A 19,277-nucleotide genomic window follows, 5' to 3' on the forward strand; every position below is an offset into this window, starting at 1 on the left:
TGACACGTGATTCCCACGTGATTCTCACGTGATTCCCACGTGATTGACACGTGATTCCCACGTGATTATCACGTGATTCCCATGTGATTCCCAAGTGATTGACACGTGATTCCCACGTGCTTCCCACGTGATTCCCATGTGATTCCCAAGTGATTGACACATGATTCCAACGTGATTGCCAAGTGATTCCCACGTGATTGACATGTGATTCCCACGTGATTGACACGTGATTCCCACGTGATTCCCACGTGTTTCCCACGTGCTTGACACCTCATTCCCACGTGATTCCCGTGTGATTCCCACGTGATTTACACGTGATTCCCAGGTGATTCCCAAATGATTGTCACGTGATTCCCACGTGATTCACACGTAATTCCATCGTGATTGACACGTGATTCCCACATGATTCCCACGTTATTGACACGTGTTTCCCACGTGATTCCATCGTGATTGACACGTGATTCCCAATGATTCCTACGTGATTGACACGTGATTCCCATGTGATTGACACGTGATGTCCTCGTGAATCCCACGTGATTCCCATATGATACCAACATGATTGACACGTGATTCCCAAATGATTCCCAGTGATGCCCACGTGATTGACACGTGATTGACACGTGATTCCTACGTGATTGACACGTGATTCCCATGTGATTCCCTCGTGATTTACACTTGATTCCCACGTGATTGACACGTGATTCAAATGTGATTGACACGTGATTCCCACGTGATTCAAAAGTGATTCCAACGTGATTCCAACGTGATTGACAAGTGAATCCCAAATGATTCTCGTGTGATGCCCATGTGATACCCACGTGATTGACACGTGATTCCTACGTGATTCCCTCGTGATTGACACCTTAATCCCACGTGATTCCTACGTGATTACCATGTGATTCCCACGTTATTCCCACGTGACTCCCATGTGATTCCCACGTGATTGACGCATGATTCCCACGTGATTCCCACGTGATGAACACGTGATTCCCACGTGATTCCCACGTGATTCCCACGTGATTCCAAGTGATTTCCACGTGACTCCAACGTGATTCCCACGTAATTGACATGTGATTCCCACGTGATTCCCATGTGATTCCCACGTGACTCCCACGTGATTCCCACGTGATACTCACGTGATTCCCACGTGATTCCCACGTGATTCCCACGTGGCTCCCACGTGATTCCCACGTGATTGAGGCATGATTCCCACTTGATTCCCACGTGATTGACACGTGATACCCACGTGATTACCACGTGATTTACACGTGATTCCTACGTGATTGACACGTGATACCCACGTGATTCCCACGTGATTCCTATGGGATTAACACGTGATTCCCAGGTGATTCCCACGTGATTCCCGCGTGATTGACACGTCATTTCCACGTGATTCCCACGTGATTCCTACGTGATTCCCACGTGATTCCCACGTGATTAACACGTGATTCATAGGTGATTCCCAAATGATTGTCACGTGATTCCCACGTGATTCCCACATGATTCCCACGTGATTGACACGTGATTCCCACGTGATTCCCACATGATTCCTATGGGATTGACATGTGATTCCCACGTGATTCCCACGTGATTCCCACGTGATGGACACGTCATTTCCACTTGATTCCCACGTGATTCCTACGTGATTCCCACGTGATTCCCACGTGATTAACACGTGATTCCCAGGTGATTCCCAAATGATTGTCACGTGATTCCCACGTGATTCCCACATGATTCCCACATGATTCCCACGTGATTGACATGTGATTCCCACGTGATTCCCACATGATTCCTATGGGATTGACATGTGGTTCCCACGTGATTCCCACGTGATTCCCACGTGATGGACACGTTATTCCCACGTGATTCCCACGTGATTCCCATATGATTCCAACGTGATTGACACGTGATTCCCAAATGATTCCCACGTGATGCCCACGTGATTGACACGTCATTCCCACGTGATTTCAACTTGATTGACACGAGATTCCCATGTGTTTTCCACTTGATTAAATGTGATTCCCACGTGATTCCCACGTGATTGATACGTGATTCCCAAGTGATTCCCACGTGATTCCCACGTGATTCCCAAGTGATTGACACGTGATTCCCACGTGCTTCCCATGTGATTCCCACGTGATTCCCAAGTGATTGACACATGATTCCAACGTGATTTCCAAGTGATTCCCACGTGATTGACACGTGGTTCCCACGTGATTGACACGTGATTCCCACGTGATTCCCACGTGATTCCCACGTGATTGACACGTCATTCCCACGTGATTCCCACGTGATTCCATCATGATTGACACGTGATTCCCACATGACTCCCACGTGATTGTCACGTGATACACACGTGATTCCCACGTGATTCCCACGTGATTCCCACTTGACTCCCACGTGATTCCCACGTGATTGACGCATGATTCCCACGTGATTCCCACGTGATTGACACGTCATTTCCACGTGATTCCCACGTGATTCCTACGTGATTCCCACGTGATTCCCACGTGATTAACACGTGATTCCTACGTGATTGACACGTGATTCCTACGTGATTGACACGTGATCCCCACGTGATTCCCACGTGTTTCCACGTGATTGACCCATGATACCCACGTGATTCCCACGTGATTCCAACATGATTGACACGTCAATCTTACGTGAATGACACCAGATTCTCACGTGATTCCCACGTGATTCCCATGTGATTCCCACGTGACTACCACGTGATTCCCACGTGATTGACGCATGATCACCACTTGATTCCCACGTGATTCCATCGTGATTGACACGTGACTCCCACATGACTCCCACGTGATTGACACGTGATACCCACGTGATTCCCACTTGATTCCCACGTGATTCCCATGTGACTCCCACGTGATTCCCACGTGATTGACGCATGATTTCCACGTGATTCCCACGTGATTCCATCGTGATTGACAAGTGATTCCCACGAGATTCCCACCTGATTCCCACGTGATTTACACGTGATTCCCACGTGATGCACATGTGCTTCCCACATGATTGACACGTGATTCCCACGTGATTGACAAGTGATTCCCACGTGATTCAAAAGTGATTCCCACGTGATTCCAACGTGATTGACACGTGATTCCCATATGATTCCCACGTGATTCCAACGTGATTGACACGTGATGCCCACGTGATTCCCATGGGATTGACACGTGATTTCCACGTGATTCCCACGTGATTCCCATGTGATTCCCACGTGATTCCCAAATGATTGTCATGTGATTCCCAAGTGATCCCACGTGATTCCCACGTGATTCCCACGTGATTCCCACGTGATGAACACGTGATTCCCACGTGATTCCCACGTGATTCCCACGTGATTCCAAGTGATTTCCACGTGAATCCAACGTGATTCCCACGTAATTGACATGTGATTCCCACGTGATTCCCATGTGATTCCCACGTGACTCCCACGTGATTCCCACGTGATACTCACGTGATTCCCACGTGATTCCCACGTGATTCCTACGTGGCTCCCACGTGATTCCCACGTGATTGAGGCATGATTCCCACTTGATTCCCACGTGATTGACACGTGATACCCACGTGATTACCACGTGATTTACACGTGATTCCTACGTGATTGACACGTGATACCCACGTGATTCCCACGTGATTCCTATGGGATTAACACGTGATTCCCAGGTGATTCCCACGTGATTCCCACGTGATTGACACGTCATTTCCACGTGATTCCCACGTGATTCCTACGTGATTCCCACGTGATTCCCACGTGATTAACACGTGATTCATAGGTGATTCCCAAATGATTGTCACGTGATTCCCACGTGATTCCCACATGATTCCCACGTGATTGACACGTGATTCCCACGTGATTCCCACATGATTCCTATGGGATTGACATGTGATTCCCACGTGATTCCCACGTGATTCCCACGTGATGGACACGTCATTTCCACTTGATTCCCACGTGATTCCTACGTGATTCCCACGTGATTCCCACGTGATTAACACGTGATTCCCAGGTGATTCCCAAATGATTGTCACGTGATTCCCACGTGATTCCCACATGATTCCCACATGATTCCCACGTGATTGACATGTGATTCCCACGTGATTCCCACATGATTCCTATGGGATTGACATGTGGTTCCCACGTGATTCCCACGTGATTCCCACGTGATGGACACGTTATTCCCACGTGATTCCCACGTGATTCCCATATGATTCCAACGTGATTGACACGTGATTCCCAAATGATTCCCACGTGATGCCCACGTGATTGACACGTCATTCCCACGTGATTTCAACTTGATTGACACGAGATTCCCATGTGTTTTCCACTTGATTAAATGTGATTCCCACGTGATTCCCACGTGATTGATACGTGATTCCCAAGTGATTCCCACGTGATTCCCACGTGATTCCCAAGTGATTGACACGTGATTCCCACGTGCTTCCCATGTGATTCCCACGTGATTCCCAAGTGATTGACACATGATTCCAACGTGATTTCCAAGTGATTCCCACGTGATTGACACGTGGTTCCCACGTGATTGACACGTGATTCCCACGTGATTCCCACGTGATTCCCACGTGATTGACACGTCATTCCCACGTGATTCCCACGTGATTCCATCATGATTGACACGTGATTCCCACATGACTCCCACGTGATTGTCACGTGATACACACGTGATTCCCACGTGATTCCCACGTGATTCCCACTTGACTCCCACGTGATTCCCACGTGATTGACGCATGATTCCCACGTGATTCCCACGTGATTGACACGTCATTTCCACGTGATTCCCACGTGATTCCTACGTGATTCCCACGTGATTCCCACGTGATTAACACGTGATTCCCAGGTGATTCCCAAATGATTGTCTCGTGATTCCCACGTGATTCACACGTGATTCCCACATGATTCCCACGTGATTGACACGTGATTTCCACGTGATTCCCACGTGATTAACACGTGATTCCTACGTGATTGACACGTGATTCCTACGTGATTGACACGTGATCCCCACGTGATTCCCACGTGTTTCCACGTGATTGACCCATGATACCCACGTGATTCCCACGTGATTCCAACATGATTGACACGTCAATCTTACGTGAATGACACCAGATTCTCACGTGATTCCCACGTGATTCCCATGTTATTCCCACGTGACTACCACGTGATTCCCACGTGATTGACGCATGATCACCACTTGATTCCCACGTGATTCCATCGTGATTGACACGTGACTCCCACATGACTCCCACGTGATTGACACGTGATACCCACGTGATTCCCACTTGATTCCCACGTGATTCCCATGTGACTCCCACGTGATTCCCACGTGATTGACGCATGATTTCCACGTGATTCCCACGTGATTCCATCGTGATTGACAAGTGATTCCCACGAGATTCCCACCTGATTCCCACGTGATTTACACGTGATTCCCACGTGATGCACATGTGCTTCCCACATGATTGACACGTGATTCCCACGTGATTGACAAGTGATTCCCACGTGATTCAAAAGTGATTCCCACGTGATTCCAACGTGATTGACACGTGATTCCCATATGATTCCCACGTGATTCCAACGTGATTGACACGTGATGCCCACGTGATTCCCATGGGATTGACACGTGATTTCCACGTGATTCCCACGTGATTCCCACGTGATTATCACGTGATTCCCATGTGATTCCCAAGTGATTGACACGTGATTCCCACGTGCTTCCCACGTGATTCCCATGTGATTCCCAAGTGATTGACACATGATTCCAACGTGATTGCCAAGTGATTCCCACGTGATTGACATGTGATTCCCACGTGATTGACACGTGATTCCCACGTGATTCCCACGTGTTTCCCACGTGCTTGACACCTCATTCCCACGTGATTCCCGTGTGATTCCCACGTGATTTACACGTGATTCCCAGGTGATTCCCAAATGATTGTCACGTGATTCCCACGTGATTCACACGTAATTCCATCGTGATTGACACGTGATTCCCACATGATTCCCACGTTATTGACACGTGTTTCCCACGTGATTCCATCGTGATTGACACGTGATTCCCAATGATTCCTACGTGATTGACACGTGATTCCCATGTGATTGACACGTGATTTCCTCGTGAATCCCACGTGATTCCCATATGATACCAACATGATTGACACGTGATTCCCAAATGATTCCCAGTGATGCCCACGTGATTGACACGTGATTGACACGTGATTCCTACGTGATTGACACGTGATTCCCATGTGATTCCCTCGTGATTTACACTTGATTCCCACGTGATTGACACGTGATTCAAATGTGATTGACACGTGATTCCCACGTGATTCAAAAGTGATTCCAACGTGATTCCAACGTGATTGACAAGTGAATCCCAAATGATTCTCGTGTGATGCCCATGTGATACCCACGTGATTGACACGTGATTCCTACGTGATTCCCTCGTGATTGACACCTTATTCCCACGTGATTCCTACGTGATTACCATGTGATTCCCACGTTATTCCCACGTGACTCCCATGTGATTCCCACGTGATTGACGCATGATTCCCACGTGATTCCCACGTGATGAACACGTGATTCCCACGTGATTCCCACGTGATTCCCACGTGATTCCAAGTGATTTCCACGTGACTCCAACGTGATTCCCACGTAATTGACATGTGATTCCCACGTGATTCCCATGTGATTCCCACGTGACTCCCACGTGATTCCCACGTGATACTCACGTGATTCCCACGTGATTCCCACGTGATTCCCACGTGGCTCCCACGTGATTCCCACGTGATTGAGGCATGATTCCCACTTGATTCCCACGTGATTGACACGTGATACCCACGTGATTACCACGTGATTTACACGTGATTCCTACGTGATTGACACGTGATACCCACGTGATTCCCACGTGATTCCTATGGGATTAACACGTGATTCCCAGGTGATTCCCACGTGATTCCCGCGTGATTGACACGTCATTTCCACGTGATTCCCACGTGATTCCTACGTGATTCCCACGTGATTCCCACGTGATTAACACGTGATTCATAGGTGATTCCCAAATGATTGTCACGTGATTCCCACGTGATTCCCACATGATTCCCACGTGATTGACACGTGATTCCCACGTGATTCCCACATGATTCCTATGGGATTGACATGTGATTCCCACGTGATTCCCACGTGATTCCCACGTGATGGACACGTCATTTCCACTTGATTCCCACGTGATTCCTACGTGATTCCCACGTGATTCCCACGTGATTAACACGTGATTCCCAGGTGATTCCCAAATGATTGTCACGTGATTCCCACGTGATTCCCACATGATTCCCACATGATTCCCACGTGATTGACATGTGATTCCCACGTGATTCCCACATGATTCCTATGGGATTGACATGTGGTTCCCACGTGATTCCCACGTGATTCCCACGTGATGGACACGTTATTCCCACGTGATTCCCACGTGATTCCCATATGATTCCAACGTGATTGACACGTGATTCCCAAATGATTCCCACGTGATGCCCACGTGATTGACACGTCATTCCCACGTGATTTCAACTTGATTGACACGAGATTCCCATGTGTTTTCCACTTGATTAAATGTGATTCCCACGTGATTCCCACGTGATTGATACGTGATTCCCAAGTGATTCCCACGTGATTCCCACGTGATTCCCAAGTGATTGACACGTGATTCCCACGTGCTTCCCATGTGATTCCCACGTGATTCCCAAGTGATTGACACATGATTCCAACGTGATTTCCAAGTGATTCCCACGTGATTGACACGTGGTTCCCACGTGATTGACACGTGATTCCCACGTGATTCCCACGTGATTCCCACGTGATTGACACGTCATTCCCACGTGATTCCCACGTGATTCCATCATGATTGACACGTGATTCCCACATGACTCCCACGTGATTGTCACGTGATACACACGTGATTCCCACGTGATTCCCACGTGATTCCCACTTGACTCCCACGTGATTCCCACGTGATTGACGCATGATTCCCACGTGATTCCCACGTGATTGACACGTCATTTCCACGTGATTCCCACGTGATTCCTACGTGATTCCCACGAGATTCCCACGTGATTAACACGTGATTCCCAGGTGATTCCCAAATGATTGTCTCGTGATTCCCACGTGATTCACACGTGATTCCCACATGATTCCCACGTGATTGACACGTGATTTCCACGTGATTCCCACGTGATTAACACGTGATTCCTACGTGATTGACACGTGATTCCTACGTGATTGACACGTGATTCCTACGTGATTGACACGTGATCCCCACGTGATTCCCACGTGTTTCCACGTGATTGACCCATGATACCCACGTGATTCCCACGTGATTCCAACATGATTGACACGTCAATCTTACGTGAATGACACCAGATTCTCACGTGATTCCCACGTGATTCCCATGTGATTCCCACGTGACTACCACGTGATTCCCACGTGATTGACGCATGATCACCACTTGATTCCCACGTGATTCCATCGTGATTGACACGTGACTCCCACATGACTCCCACGTGATTGACACGTGATACCCACGTGATTCCCACTTGATTCCCACGTGATTCCCATGTGACTCCCACGTGATTCCCACGTGATTGACGCATGATTTCCACGTGATTCCCACGTGATTCCATCGTGATTGACAAGTGATTCCCACGAGATTCCCACCTGATTCCCACGTGATTTACACGTGATTCCCACGTGATGCACATGTGCTTCCCACATGATTGACACGTGATTCCCACGTGATTGACAAGTGATTCCCACGTGATTCAAAAGTGATTCCCACGTGATTCCAACGTGATTGACACGTGATTCCCATATGATTCCCACGTGATTCCAACGTGATTGACACGTGATGCCCACGTGATTCCCATGGGATTGACACGTGATTTCCACGTGATTCCCACGTGATTCCCATGTGATTCCCACGTGATTCCCAAATGATTGTCATGTGATTCCCAAGTGATCCCACGTGATTCCCACGTGATTCCAACGTGATTACAACGTGATTAACACGTGATTGACACGTAATTCCTACGTGATTGACACGTGATTCCCACTTGATTCCCTCGTGATTTACACTTGATTCCCACGTGATTGACACGTGATTCAAACTTGATTGACACGTGATTCCCACGTGATTCAAAAGTGATTCCGACATGATTCCAACGTGATTGACAAGTGAATCCCAAATAATTCTCGTGTGATGCGCATGTGATGCCCACGTGATTGACACGTGATTCCTACGTGATTCCCTCGTGATTGACACGTTATTCCCACGTGATTCCTACGTGATTACCACGTGATTCCCACGTTATTCCCACGTGACTCCCATGTGATTCCCACGTGATTCCCACGTGATTGACACGTGATTCGCACGTGATTCACATGTGATTCCCCCGTGATTGACACGTGATTCCAACGTGATTCCCAAATGATTGTCACGTCATTTCCACGTGATTCCCAGGTGATTCACACCTGATTCCCACGTCATTGATACGTGATTCCCACGTGATTCCCATGTGATTCCTACGTTATTCCCACGTGATTCCCACGTGATTGACACGTGATTCAAACGTGATTCCCACGTGACTCCCAAGTGTTTATCACGTGATTTCCACGTGATTGACACGTGAATCTCACGTGATTCCCTCGTGATTGAGGCTTGATTCCCACGTGACTCCCACGTGATTCCCACGTGATACTCACGTGATTGACACGTGATTCCCTCGTGATTCTCACATGATTCTGACGTGAATCACACTTGATTGAGTCGTGATTCCCACCCGATTCCCACGTGATTCCCACGTGATTGACACGTGACTCCCACGGGTTTCCCACGTGATTGACACGTAATTCCCACGTGATTCCCACGTGACTCCGATGTGATTCCCACGTTATTGACACGTGATTACCACGTGATTCCTACATGATTGCCATGTGATTCCTACGTGATTCCCAGGTGATACCCACGTGATTGACACGTGAGGCCCACGAGATTCTCACGTGATTCACACGTGATTCCCACGTGATTGACACGTGATTCCCACGTGATTCCATCGTGATTGACACGTGATTCCCATGAGATTCCTACGTGATTGACACGTGATTCCCATGTGATTGACACGTGATTTCCTCGTGATTCCCACGTGATTCCCACGTGATTGACATGTGATTCCCACGTGATTCCCAAATGATTGTCATGTGATTCCCAAGTGATCCCACGTGATTCCCACGTGATTCCTACGTGATTCCCATGTGATTGACACGTGATTTCCTCGTGATTCCCACGTGATTCCCACGTGATTGACATGTGATTCCCACGTGATTCCCAAATGATTGTCATGTGATTCCCAAGTGATCCCACGTGATTCCCACGTGATTCCTACGTGACTACCACGTGATTGACACGTGATTGACACGTGATTCCTACGTGATTGACACGTGATTCCCACGGGATTCCCACGTGACTCCCATGTGACTCCCATGTGATTGACGCATGATTCCCACGTGATTCCAACGTGACTACCACGTGATTGACACGTGATTGAAACTTGATTCCTACGTGATTACCACGTGATTCCCACGTTATTCCCACGTGACTCCCATGTGACTCCCATGTGATTGACGCATGATTCCCACGTGATTCCAATGTGACTACCACGTGATTGACACGTGATTCCTACGTGATTGACAGGTGATTCCCACGTGATTCCCTCGTGATTTACACTTGATTCCCACGTGATTGACATGTGATTCAAATGTGATTGACACGTGATTCCCACGTGATTCAAAAGTGATTCCGACGTGATTCCAACGTGATTGACAAGTGAATCCCAAATGATTCTCGTGTGATACCCATGTGATGCCCACGTGATTGACACGTGATTCCTACGTGATTCCCTCGTGATTGACACGTTATTCCCACGTGATTCCTACGTGATTACCACGTGATTCCCACGTTATTCCCACGTGACTCCCATGTGATTCCCACGTGATTGACGCATGATTCCCTTGTGATTGACACGTGATTCCCTCGTGATTGACACGTGATTCCCACGTGATTCCCACGTGATTCCCACGTGATTGACACGTCATTCCCACGTGATTCCCACGTGATTAACACGTGATTCCCAGGTGATTCCCAAATGGTTGTCACGTGATTCCCACGTGATTCACACGTAATTCCATCGTGATTGACACGTGATTCCCACATGATTCCCACGTTATTGACACGTTATTCTAACCTGATTCCCACGTGATTAACACGTGATTCCCATGTGATTCCCACGTGACTCCCACGTGATTCCCACGTGATTGACGCATGATTACCACTTGATTCCCACGTGATTCCATCGTGATTAACACGTGATTCCCACGAGATTTCCACTTGATTCCCATGTGATACCCAAGTGATTCCCACATGATTGACACGTGATTCCCACGTGATTGACACGTGATTCCCACGTGCTTCAAAAGTGATTCCCACTTGATTCCAACGTGATTGACACGTGATTCCCACATGATTCCCACATGATTGACACGTTATTCCCATGTGATTCCTACGTGATTTCCACGTGATTCCCACGTTGTTCCCACGTGACTCCCATGTGATTCCCACGTGATTGATGCATGATTCCCACGTGATTCCCACGTGATTGACACGTGATTCCCACGTGCTTCAAAAGTGATTCCCACGTGATTCCAACGTGATTGACACGTGATTCCCAAATGATTCCCGTGTGATACCCATGTGATGCCCACGTGATTGACACGTGATTACTACGTGATTCCCTCGTGATTGACACGTGATTCCCACATGATTTCCACGTGATTGACACGTGATTCCCACGTGATTCCTACGTGATTTCCACGTGATTCCCACGTTATTCCCACGTGACTCCCATGTGATTCCCACGTGATTGATGCATGATTCCCACGTGATTCCCACGTGATTCACACGTGATTCACACGTGATTCATATGGAATTGACACGTGATTCCCACGTGATTCCCACATGATTGACACATGATTCCCACGTGAATCCCACGAGACTCTAACGTGATTCCCACGTGATTGACACGTGATTCCCATATGATTCCCACGTGAATCCAACGTGATTGACACTTGATCCCCACGTGATTCCCACGTGATTGACACGTGATTTCCACGTGATTCCCACTTGATTCTCACATGATTGACAAGTGATTGACACGTGATTCCCACGTGAATCCCACGTGATTCCCACGTGATTCCCACGTGATTGACACGTGATTCCCACGTGATTCCCACGTGATTGATATGTCATTCCCACGTGATTCCCACGTGATTCCCACGTGATTGACACGTGATTCCCACGTGATTCCCACGTGATTCCCACGTGATTCCCAAATGATTCCCACGTGATGCCCACGTGATGCCGTGATTGACACGTGATTCCCACATGATTCCCACGTGATTGCCACTCAATTCCCACATGATTCCCACGATATTGACACGTGATTCCAGCGTGATTCCCACGTGTTTAGCACGTGATTCCCATGTGATTCCCACGTGACTCCCACGTGATTCCCACGTGATTGACGCATGATTACCACTTGATTCCCACGTGATTACATCATGATTGACACGTGATTCCCACATGACTCCCACGTGATTGTCACGTGATACACACGTGATTCCCACGTTATTCCCACGTGATTACCACGTGACTCCCGCGTGATTCCCACGTGATTGACGCATGATTCCCACGTGATTCCCACGTGATTGACACGTCATTTCCACGTGATTCCCACGTGATTCCTACGTGATTCCCACGTCATTAACACGTGATTCCCAGGTGATTCCCAAATGATTGTCACGTGATTCCCACGTGATTCCCACATGATTCCCATGTGATTGACACGTGATTTCCATGTGATTCCCACGTGATTTACACGTGATTCCTACGTGATTGACACGTGATTCCCACGTGATTCCCACATGATTCCTATGGGATTGACATGTGATTCCCACGTGATTCCCACGTGTTTCCCACGTGATTGACACGTTATTCCCACGTGATTCCCACGTGATTCCCATATGATACCAACGTGATTGACACGTGATTCCCAAATGATTCCCAGTGATGCCCACGTGATTGACACGTCATTCCCACGTGATTCCAACTTGATTAACACGAGATTCCCATGTGAATTCCACGTGATTAAATGTGATTCCCACGTGATTCCCACGTGATTGATACGTGATTCCAAAGTGATTCCCACGTGATTAACACGTGATTCCCACGTGATTCCCATGTGATTGACACGTGATCCCCAAGTGATTCCCACGTGTTTCCACGTGATTGACCCATGATACCCACGTGATTCCCACGTGATTCCAGCGTGATTGACACGTGAATCTCACGTGAACGACACCAGATTCTCACGTGATTCCCACGTGATTCCCCCGTGATTGACACGTGATTCCCACGTGATTCCCATGTGATTCCCACGTGATTCCCACGTGACTCAAACGTGATTCCCGCGTGATTGACGCATGATTTCCACGTGATTCCCACGTGATTCCCAAGTGTTTGACACGTGATTCCCACGTGATTCTCACGTGATTCCCACGTGATTGACACGTGATTCCCACGTGATTATCACGTGATTCCCATGTGATTCCCAAGTGATTGACACGTGATTCCCACGTGCTTCCCACGTGATTCCCACGTGATTCCCAAGTGATTGACACATGATTCCAACGTGATTGCCAAGTGATTCCCACGTGATTGACATGTGATTCCCACGTGATTGACACGTGATTCCCACGTGATTCTCACGTGTTTCCCACGTGCTTGACACCTCATTCCCACGTGATTCCCATGTGATTCCCACGTGATTTACACGTGATTCCCAGGTGATTCCCAAATGATTGTCACGTGATTCCCACGTGATTCACACGTAATTCCATCGTGATTGACACGTGATTCCCACATGATTCCCACGTTATTGACACGTGTTTCCCACGTGATTCCATCGTGATTGACACGTGATTCCCAATGATTCCTACGTGATTGACACGTGATTCCCATGTGATTGACACGTGATTTCCTCGTGATTCCCACGTGATTCCCAAGTGATCCCACGTGATTCCCACGTGATTCCAACGTGACGACCACGTGATTGACACGTGATTGACACGTGATTCCTACGTGATTGACACGTGATTCCCACGTGATTCGCTCGTGATTTACACTTGATTCCCACGTGATTGACACGTGATTCAAATGTGATTGACACGTGATTCCCACATGATTCAAAAGTGATTCCGACGTGATTCCAACGTGATTGACAAGTGAATCCCAAATGATTCTCGTGTGATACCCATGTGATGCCCACGTGATTGACACGTGATTCCTACGTGATTCCCTCGTGATTGACACGTTATTCCCACGTGATTCCTACGTGATTACCACGTGATTCCCACATTATTCCCACGTGACTCCCATGTGATTCCCACGTGATTGACGCATGATTCCCACGTGATTCCCACGTGATGAACACATGATTCCCACGTGATTCCCACGTGATTCCCACGTGACTCCAACGTGATTCCCACGTAATTGACATGTGATTCCCACGTGATTCCCATGTGATTCCCACGTGACTCCCACGTGATTCCCACGTGATGAACACGTGATTCCCACGTGATTCCCACGTGATTCCCACGTGACTCCAACGTGATTCCCACGTAATTGACATGTGATTCCCACGTGATTCCCATGTGATTCCCACGTGACTCCCACGTGATTCCCACGTGATACTCACGTGATTCCCACGTGACTCCCACGTGATTCCCACGTGATTGAGGCATGATTCCCACTTGATTCCCACGTGATTGACACGTGATACCCACGTGATTCCCACGTGATTCCTACGGGATTAACACGTGATTCCCAGGTGATTCCCACGTGATTTCCACGTGATTGACACGTCATTTCCACGTGATTCCCACGTGATTCCTACGTGATTCCCACGTGATTCCCACGTGATTAACACGTGATTCCCAGATGATTCCCAAATGATTGTCACGTGATTCCCACATGATTCCCACATGATTCCCACGTGATTGACACGTGATTCCCACGTGATTCCCACATGATTCCCACGAGATTGACACGTGATTCAAACGTGATTCCCACATGATTCCTATGGGATTGACATGTGATTCCCACGTGATTCCATCATGATTGACACGTGATTCCCACATGACTCCCACGTGATTGTCACGTGATACACACGTGATTCCCACGTGATTCCCACGTGATTCCCACTTGACTCCCACGTGATTCCCACGTGATTGACGCATGATTCCCACGTGATTCCCACGTGATTGACACGTCATTTCCAAGTGATTCCCACGTGATTCCTACGTGATTCCCACGTGATTCCCACGTGATTAACACGTGATTCCCAGGTGATTCCCAAATGATTGTCTCGTGATTCCCACGTGATTCACACGTGATTCCCACATGATTCCCACGTGATTGACGCATGATTACCACTTGATTCCCACGTGATTCCATCATGATTGACACGTGATTCCCACATGACTCCCACGTGATTGTCACGTGATACACACGTGATTCCAACGTGATTCCCACGTGATTACCACGTGACTCCCACGTGATTCCCACGTGATTGACGCATGATTCCCACGTGGTTCCCACGTGATTGACACGTCATTTCCACGTGATTCCCACGTGATTCCTACGTGATTCCCACGTCATTAACACGTGATTCCCAGGTGATTCCCAAATGATTGTCACGTGATTCCCACGTGATTCCCACATGATTCCCATGTGATTGACACGTGATTTCCATGTGATTCCCACGTGATTTACACGTGATTCCTACGTGATTGACACGTGATTCCCACGTGATTCCCACATGATTCCTATGGGATTGACATGTGATTCCCACGTGATTCCCACGTGTTTCCCACGTGATTGACACGTTATTCCCACGTGATTCCCACGTGATTCCCATATGATACCAACGTGATTGACACGTGATTCCCAAATGATTCCCAGTGATGCCCACGTGATTGACACGTCATTCCCACGTGATTCCAACTTGATTAACACGAGATTCCCATGTGAATTTCACGTGATTAAATGTGATTCCCACGTGATTCCCACGTGATTGATACGTGATTCCCAAGTGATTCCCACGTGATTAACACGTGATTCCCACGTGATTCCCATGTGATTGACACGTGATCCCCAAGTGATTCCCACGTGTTTCCACGTGATTGACCCATGATACCCACGTGATTCCCACGTGATTCCAGCGTGATTGACACGTGAATCTCACGTGAACGACACCAGATTCTCACGTGATTCCCACGTGATTCCCCCGTGATTGACACGTGATTCCCACGTGATTCCCATGTGATTCCCACGTGATTCCCACGTGACTCAAACGTGATTCCCGCGTGATTGACGCATGATTTCCACGTGATTCCCACGTGATTCCCAAGTGTTTGACACGTGATTCCCACGTGATTCTCACGTGATTCCCACGTGATTGACACGTGATTCCCACGTGATTATCACGTGATTCCCATGTGATTCCCAAGTGATTGACACGTGATTCCCACGTGCTTCCCACGTGATTCCCACGTGATTCCCAAGTGATTGACACATGATTCCAACGTGATTGCCAAGTGATTCCCACGTGATTGACATGTGATTCCCACGTGATTGACACGTGATTCCCACGTGATTCTCACGTGTTTCCCACGTGCTTGACACCTCATTCCCACGTGATTCCCATGTGATTCCCATGTGATTTACACGTGATTCCCAGGTGATTCCCAAATGATTGTCACGTGATTCCCACGTGATTCACACGTAATTCCATCGTGATTGACACGTGATTCCCACATGATTCCCACGTTATTGACACGTGTTTCCCACGTGATTCCATCGTGATTGACACGTGATTCCCAATGATTCCTACGTGATTGACACGTGATTCCCATGTGATTGACACGTGATTTCCTCGTGATTCCCACGTGATTCCCAAGTGATCCCACGTGATTCCCACGTGATTCCAACGTGACGACCACGTGATTGACACGTGATTGACACGTGATTCCTACGTGATTGACACGTGATTCCCACGTGATTCGCTCGTGATTTACACTTGATTCCCACGTGATTGACACGTGATTCAAATGTGATTGACACGTGATTCCCACATGATTCAAAAGTGATTCCGACGTGATTCCAACGTGATTGACAAGTGAATCCCAAATGATTCTCGTGTGATACCCATGTGATGCCCACGTGATTGACACGTGATTCCTACGTGATTCCCTCGTGATTGACACGTTATTCCCACGTGATTCCTACGTGATTACCACGTGATTCCCACATTATTCCCACGTGACTCCCATGTGATTCCCACGTGATTGACGCATGATTCCCACGTGATTCCCACGTGATGAACACGTGATTCCCACGTGATTCCCACGTGATTCCCACGTGACTCCAACGTGATTCCCACGTAATTGACATGTGATTCCCACGTGATTCCCATGTGATTCCCACGTGACTCCCACGTGATTCCCACGTGATACTCACGTGATTCCCACGTGACTCCCACGTGATTCCCACGTGATTGAGGCATGATTCCCACTTGATTCCCACGTGATTGACACGTGATACCCACGTGATTACCACGTGATTTACACGTGATTCCTACGTGATTGACACGTGATACCCACGTGATTCCCACGTGATTCCTACGGGATTAACACGTGATTCCCAGGTGATTCCCAAGTGATTTCCACGTGATTGACACGTCATTTCCACGTGATTCCCACGTGATTCCTACGTGATTCCCACGTGATTCCCACGTGATTAACACGTGATTCCCAGATGATTCCCAAATGATTGTCACGTGATTCCCACATGATTCCCACATGATTCCCACGTGATTGACACGTGATTCCCACGTGATTCCCACATGATTCCCACGTCATTGACACGTGATTCCCACGTGATTCCCACATGATTCCTATGGGATTGACATGTGATTCCCACGTGATTCCATCATGATTGACACGTGATTCCCACATGACTCCCACGTGATTGTCACGTGATACACACGTGATTCCCACGTGATTCCCACGTGATTCCCACTTGACTCCCACGTGATTCCCACGTGATTGACGCATGATTCCCACGTGATTCCCACGTGATTGACACGTCATTTCCACGTGATTCCCACGTGATTCCTACGTGATTCCCACGTGATTCCCACGTGATTAACACGTGATTCCCAGGTGATTCCCAAATGATTGTCTCGTGATTCCCACGTGATTCACACGTGATTCCCACATGATTCCCACGTGATTGACACGTGATTTCCACGTGATTCCCACGTGATTAACACGTGATTCCTACGTGATTGACACGTGATCCCCACGTGATTCCCATGTGTTTCCAGGTGATTGACCCATGATACCCACGTGATTCCCACGTGATTCCAACATGATTGACACGTGAATCTTACGTGAATGACACCAGATTCTCACGTGATTCCCACGTGATTCCCCTGTGATTGACACGTGATTCCCACGTGATTCCCATGTGATTCCCACGTGACTCCCACGTGATTCCCACGTGATTGACGCATGATCACCACTTGATTCCCACGTGATTCCATCGTGATTGACACGTGACTCCCATATGAATCCCACGTGATTGACACGTGATACCCACATGATTCCCACTTGATTCCCACGTGATTCCCATGTGACTCCCACGTGATTCCCACGTGATTGACGCATGATTTCCACGTGATTCCCACGTGATACTCAAGTGATTGACACGTGATTCCCACGTGATTCCCACGGGATTCTCACGTGATTCTCACGTGATTGACACGTGATTCCCACGTGATTATCACGTGATTCCCAAGTGATTCCCACGTGATTGACACGTGATTCCCACGTGATTGACACGTGATTCCCACGTGTTTCCCAAGTGCTTGACACCTCATTCCCACGTGATTCCCATGTGATTCCCACGTGATTAACACGTGATTCCCAGGTGATTCCCAAATGATTATCAGGTGATTCCCACGTGATTCACACGTAATTCCATCGTGATTGACACGTGATTCCCACATGATTCCCACGTTATTGA

Source organism: Muntiacus reevesi, chromosome 8, assembly GCF_963930625.1.
Source record: "Muntiacus reevesi chromosome 8, mMunRee1.1, whole genome shotgun sequence".
NCBI lineage: Eukaryota > Metazoa > Chordata > Mammalia > Artiodactyla > Cervidae > Muntiacus > Muntiacus reevesi.